This window comes from Ostrea edulis, chromosome 5 (genome assembly GCF_947568905.1).
Source record: "Ostrea edulis chromosome 5, xbOstEdul1.1, whole genome shotgun sequence".
NCBI lineage: Eukaryota > Metazoa > Mollusca > Bivalvia > Ostreida > Ostreidae > Ostrea > Ostrea edulis.
In genome coordinates this window covers 69,839,221-69,845,964 of record NC_079168.1, presented here as the reverse complement: position 1 = coordinate 69,845,964, position 6,744 = coordinate 69,839,221, and the positions used below count along the sequence as shown (strand labels likewise).

Here is a 6,744-nt window from a genome sequence, read left to right as displayed (position 1 = left end):
TTTCTTGAATTATTTAATTGGGAAAACTTAATTTTTTCCAAAAAAAACTTAAAATTTGCGTAATTTTATTGATTTCACCTTATAAAAAAACGATAAAAAATAGTACAAATGACTAAATAGGAGACATATTTCAAGCTCTATCAAAACAGTAAAATCCAGGAGCTTCTGGGGGGTTTTCGCCCCCACCAGGGCTTTGCCCTGGACCCACTGGGGGCCTCAAGGCGGCCCCCGCCTCAAGAAGTGGCGTCCCTGTAACCGCAATTCCTGGATCTTGTTGTTAACCCCATCTAAGGATTTCTAGACCGGATCAGTTTGTTATGTGGATCCTTGTTAACCCCATCTAAGGATTTCTAGACCGGATTGGTTTATTATGGGTTTTATTTGGATTGACGTTTTGCTTGTTATCACTCAGTTCTCAGAGTGATTGAGTCCTCAGTAGTCCCGTGTTCAGAAAAGCATTGTTGCATCCTCCGGTTGCAGCCATTGCAGGGCAAACTTCAAAGCAAGATTGTTTTCACAGCTGAAATCTGAATGTGTTGGAATGTACAATTACCACATCACAGGCGAATAATCTTTTGATATTTCAAAAATCACTGGCTGCTAAGTAAGATTATGAAGATACGGTTTGTCATTTATCTTACATAAAAATGATCTTCAAACAGGCACAAAATTAATGTATGTATGTATGAAAAATGAAACAAAAGCAGAATTCACACCGCAAATGACGCCCGTTCAATGTATTCAGTAATGCTATGGTAATCAAAGAAAAGATTAACATCCGAATAAACCATTCATTGGTAATAAAAATAGGGTTCCGACATTGTTCTATTGGAGAGTATTAATGTAATAGTAGTTCTAAGATGGCTTTGTTGAACATCAAATGGATGACAGATTTAACTCATTAAAGTATTTATTAACATGGGGAGCAAACGTTTCAAAATATACACTTGGTACTAATACCACGGGGAACATATGCACCAAGTTTGATTATTCTAGCCTTATTAGTACTGTTTTTCCCCATCAATGTTACCCATGAAAGTATTACCTTGACCTTTGACCTTGAAAATGAAAAACTTCTTCCTCTCACCATGGGAAACATGTGTATCAGGTTTGATTACTGTATCCTGGCATTTTCAGTAAATATTGTTTATATTCTCCCACAAGGTGCTGATGATGATCATGCAGACAACAAACAAACACACAGACAAACTGCACCATACATTGGTACAAACCTTCTATTATGGTTGATTATGTGTATAAAATTATACTTACGGTTTCCGTTTAACCTTGACCTTGAAAAACAATAAGCTTATTCTTTTAATATTTGAGAACATACGTACCAAGTACGTATGTATCTTGTTCTACGTCCCTCTCGAGAATATTTCACTCATATCGAGATGTCACCAATGCTGGTGAAGGGCTTCAAATTTAGGTCTATTCTCAGCGCTTACGGCCATTGAGCAGTGAGGGTCCTTTAGCGTGCCACACCTACTGTGAGACAGGATTTCCGTTTTTAAGGACATCTCCGAGGACCCGATAGAACTACCACTACCTGTTTTAACGACATAGGTCTGTCGCGACCGGGATTCGAACCCCGACCTTCGGCATGCGGGGCGACCGCTCTACCTCTAGACCACGGCGGCAGTTTCCAAGTTTGATGATCCTAATTTATAAGTACTGGATTTTTTTTATTTGACACATAAAACGCTGACCAGACGGACAGACAGATGCACTGCATCATACCATAAAAAGACCCGTCTGTGACAGGCACATACAAATCATAAATATATAATCAAAATCTTTGCCACGGAACTAGCAACAGCTTAAAATTTTAATGAGAAATTCATGAAAACGAGTACTGTTTCAGCTGGGAAGAGTCGTCTGGAACAGCCGCGGATGACGAAGCTATGCGTACATCGGATATAATCACCATAATTCATTAAATCATACATACACTTGAAGTTCATCGCAGTGACGTATGTAATCAATACTTTTTACATGATTTTTTTTTAAAGGCAGAAAAATTCGCATTTAGAAAACATTATAGGTAATGATGAGAGTATAACTGCAGTGTTTCCCGCCGACATACTTTTCATGAAGCGTGTTAATTTCAAAATGAGCAATGCTCACTAAGAATACCCCCCGCTTACCCCAATCTCCCAAAGGGTGTTGTTAATAGGTATAAATTAACTCTTTCCTGAGTGTAAAAATAGGGTATGCCTTTGTAGAAGGAAATGGAAGATATAGTCCGAACACAAATCCATGGTATAAACCTATAATTTTGACCTTGAGAGCAAAGGTCAAGGTCATAAAGAGATCATGAATGTACATGATACATGGTCTCATGGTGAACATGAAACATAGTCTCATGGTGATACACCCATGTCTTATGGTATGACTATGTCAAAACCCTATAATCAATTTTGACCTTGAGGTCAAAGTTCAAGGTCATATAGAGGTCATGAAGGTACCCGACACATCGTCTCGTGGTGATACACTCATGTGTCAAATATGGTATGCCTATGTCAAAGAACAAAGAAGTCATGGCCCTGACACGAATCCATTGTAAAACCCTTTAATTTTAACCTTGAGGTCAAGGTCATATGGAGGTCATGAAGGTACCCAATACATCGTCTCATGGTGATACACTCATGTGTCAAATATGGTATGCCTATGTCAAAGAACACAGAAGTTATGGCCCGGACACGAATCCATTGTAAAAAAAAAAAAAAAACAACCTTTGAGGTCAAGGCTCAAAGTCATATGGAGGTCATGAAGGTACTTGACACATCGTCTCATGGTAATCCACCTGTGTGCCAAATATGGTATGCCTATTTCAAAGAACAAAGAAATTATGGCCCGGACACGAATCTGCACAGACAGACGAACAGACAGACAGAGTGATTCCTATATACCCTCCTGAACTTCGTTCGGGGGGTATAATTAGTGTAGGTTACAACACAATCTTTTATAATTGAATAACTAACGGGGGAAATGGTAATTTTCTTTGATTTGCTGCTATATATACAATGTAGCATTGCATATATACATGTACATGCATATTCATTTTTGTATTTATTTTAAACAATATTTTATTTACTGATAAGTGAATGGAATTGGGCAGCAGGCATAGCCTATTTCAGCCCTCTCCCTACACCAAGGTCACAATGAATCAATCGTACATATGTAGTGGACGTTACAATCTGTGAAAAAAAGTAAATAATTTCTTTAATTTGCTTTGCATACATTAAACTGTAATATCCACCATTGGAAATAACGTCCCAATTATTGTAGAAGTCAGTGTTGTTAGATACAACATTAACCGAAATGGATTTTTTAATAACAAGAAATATTCAGAGTTTGTGTTTCCATATTCACATTTCCAATATTTTTGCCTCCGATATCTTTACCAATTGAAATGATAGTCATTCCCTCATGAATGTGAATGGTGTGTGCGTATGAATCTTGATAAATATAGTACGACATAATTAACGGCTGTTAGTTATCCGACAGAAATGAAAATAGAATGTAAATATAATTAAGAAATAAATTTCATTTTTGAAAATACATGAGAGTATGAACAGCAACATCTCACGCCGGCATATTTTATATGAAGTATGCAGGCGTATAGTATTGCAGTTCATGCCCTCATGTATATTTCAAAAAAATGAAATTTATTTCTTAACTGAATCCGAGGATTGTGATAGATATTACCCGCATAAAATACTGGGTTTTTTTTTTAAACATGTGGCATTCCCGTATGAACTGTGAAACAGAATAGTAGTCCTGAATGTATAGAAAAAATACACAGCAGGACCAACCACCTGTACTATTTCATATCACTGATTTCAAGTCGTTAAGCAACATATGGACCACGTAATTACGGGCTTAATTCCCCTCTGTTTACATATGTTCAGCAGTTGCATGATCAATAGATTTATCATTATTATCATAAGCGGCAAGAGTTTAAACAAAGGCTGTAGTGACCCAGACGTGAAATTTGAGGAGGACTGTCAACTTTTACGAAACACTCATCGAATTGCTTATAGGAAGTTACTATATTTCCGTTAGAATGTGTATATTTCAGGAAAATTTTCAATTTTTGAAGTAACTTTAACGTCAGGTGGTAGAAATACGGGACCAACATTCCATTATTAATCCTGTCTGTGCGCACAACATAGAAACATTAACGCAGTTTTATTATCCTGAAGAATCTGAACGTTAAAAAAACTATCCCACATTTATTGACTTGTATCATGTACTTTTTTTTTTTTTTTTTTAATTTAAAACGTGAACAAATTCGTATTAACTTTCTCTGCAGAAAATTCTGATAACTTTTCAATAGTTTTCGAGGGGTGAAATAAATATTACCCTTAACTACATGACATCTCACAGTATAGAATAACGCAAAATACATAACGTCACACGTATATATTTCGTAACGTATTTCAAGACAAAAACGTAAACATCAAGTGAAATGCAAAATTGCATTAGATCTAGAATGGAAATATATTTCTTTTCGATTCTTATTTGTGACCGTTAATGTTGACGCTGAAGTTTATGATTTACGATCCCGCTTATTTTCCTATGCTTACGTTGCTCGCTTAAGTTTATCTTCAAAAGGGAGACGACACAGTTGTCACCCTGCGCGTGAGGGATATCATGAATTGTCTCCCTCCACGTGACCAGCCCTTGACCAATGAAATTGACTGTATTATTCTGAATGATAATAATTTTAAAATATCACAAGGAAAAATTATAAAAGAATATCTACTTTAGTATGATATATATACCCCAGCAAAAAAACAAAGTAGTACTTAGCGTAAACAATATTTTATTGATTGATTGATTAAATATTGTTTAACGTTCCTCTCGAGAATCTTTCACTTGTTTAACGTTCCTCTCGAGAATCTTTCACTTGTTTAACGTTCCTCTCGAGAATCTTTCATTTGTTTAACGTTCCTCTCGAGAATCTTTCACTTATATATGGAGACGTCATCATTGCCGGTGAAGGTCTGCAAAATTTAGGCCTATGCTCGACGCTTATGGCATTTGAGCAGGTAGGGATCTTAATCATGCCACACCTGCTGTGACACGGGACCTCAGTTTTTATGGTCTCATCCGAAGGACCGCCCCATTTATCGCCTCGTACGACAAGCAAGGGGTACTGGGACCTATTCTAACCCGGATCCTCACGGGATCACAATATTTTATTCAGTAATTAGTTATCAATTCATGTTTACAAACAATGTGTACTCAAAAGATTGAGAAACGAGCCACTCGGCGTATGTTAATCTTAGATTAATTTGAGGAGTACTTCACATCAATGACAAAGGCCAAATTCATAACAGTGCATTTACAGTACACATTGTATCTCGCACGAAAAGACTGTGTGTCGTGTGACCCGGCTTAATTGATATCAGTGAGCGTTTAAACAATTCTTATTTTTCCTATAATTTGTTTTTCACCCTTAATGGATGTAAAATGTGTTGTTTAATTCCCCAAACCTCATGTAAGCAAGTCGTCAAATCGCCATTACTCGAATCATTTCCCTATAATAATGTCTTTTGGATTTTGTGAAGTATCCGTGTATAAATGTAATTTGGGTTCAAGGGGTTTTTGGTTTATGTAAATGAATTCAAATGAATATAAATGCGATTTAAGATGCATTTTCAAATATCAATTTTCTGTTGACTCACACGAACGGTACACAAAGTTTCCCAAAGACATTTAACAGTTTAACTGATAGGCGGCGCCACTGTTGACCCGGGATTCAAAATGGCGGTTACTGCATGAATTATCAAGGTCAAATGCAAACTTTAAACAAAAATTATACAATCTGAGTCCATGTACATAAAAGTTAAAGCTGACGTACATATGTCATATCTTATCTATAGATAAAAATATATGAAATATACATACGTGTATAGCTTGTAAACACAGAGAAAAAGTTGTGATACGAAAACCGTTGAGCGCTGGTGAACAATGTAGCTGTAATAAAATGCGCATCTTGATTGTCACAGAGTTATCCCCGTGAAGTTGGTTGTAGCTTTCCATGATATAGAGAGAGGAAATGATATAAATAGTATATGGCTAGTCTCAAGTATTCATGTTCGTAAATTATGCATGTTTTGCACTAGAAATCCTTTTACACATTCCTAGCGAGTTGTCAGCAACCATATCATGTGCTTAGATGGATCCAGTAAGAATGCACGTTAAGGCCGTCAGTATTTTGATTTTTAACATGCATTCATAATTGTACCCATTCGAGATTGACAACCAACTGTCGAGTTTATTGGGTTTTTTTTGTTTCACCTGTCATATTCATTACAGGTATATTTATTTATGTAAAATCTAAGTGACTGCTCTCTGCTTTTCTGTTTCCTATTAAAAAGATTTCGTTGTTGATTCTATATCACAATAATTTCCGAATACATAAAAAAAAAAAATCGCGCACGCACGAACGCACGCACCCCCCACCCCCCCACCCCCCACACAAACTTAGCATACTTTAGCATGATTTTCATTGGCAAAACAACAATGTCAAACTCTATACATTTATACTGGTGACCAAGTTTTACGTTTTAACAACTTTGTCATCCAATGCATAAAGCTTTTCTTGCAGTGAAAACAGTCTAATTGTAAACATTTAAAAATTAATGGAAGAGAAATATTTCATATGACTTTGAAAGTGTATGTAGGTCAATGTATTAATTTTTCATGACTTTTTGTCTGCGAACTTCT

The 6,744-nt window shown here is 36.2% G+C and overlaps 1 protein-coding gene and 1 long non-coding RNA gene across 26 annotated transcripts in view; one reads left to right on the top strand and one right to left on the bottom strand.

Moving 5' to 3' along the window:
• Positions 1-6,036, bottom strand: part of LOC125652634 (calpain-B-like) — a 71,443-nt gene extending 65,407 nt beyond the window's left edge. For all 24 annotated transcript variants that reach the window (XM_056165333.1, XM_048881972.2, XM_056165336.1 and 21 more), the window contains exons 1-2: positions 5,923-6,036; positions 1,273-1,292 (exon numbers count right to left, since the gene is read on the bottom strand). The gene's annotated coding sequence lies outside the window, so the exon portion shown is untranslated. The remainder of the gene's footprint in view (positions 1-1,272; positions 1,293-5,922) is intronic.
• Positions 1-6,744, top strand: part of LOC125650123 (uncharacterized) — a 55,014-nt gene that overhangs the window by 14,212 nt on the left and 34,058 nt on the right. The gene's annotated exons all lie outside the window — the stretch shown is intronic.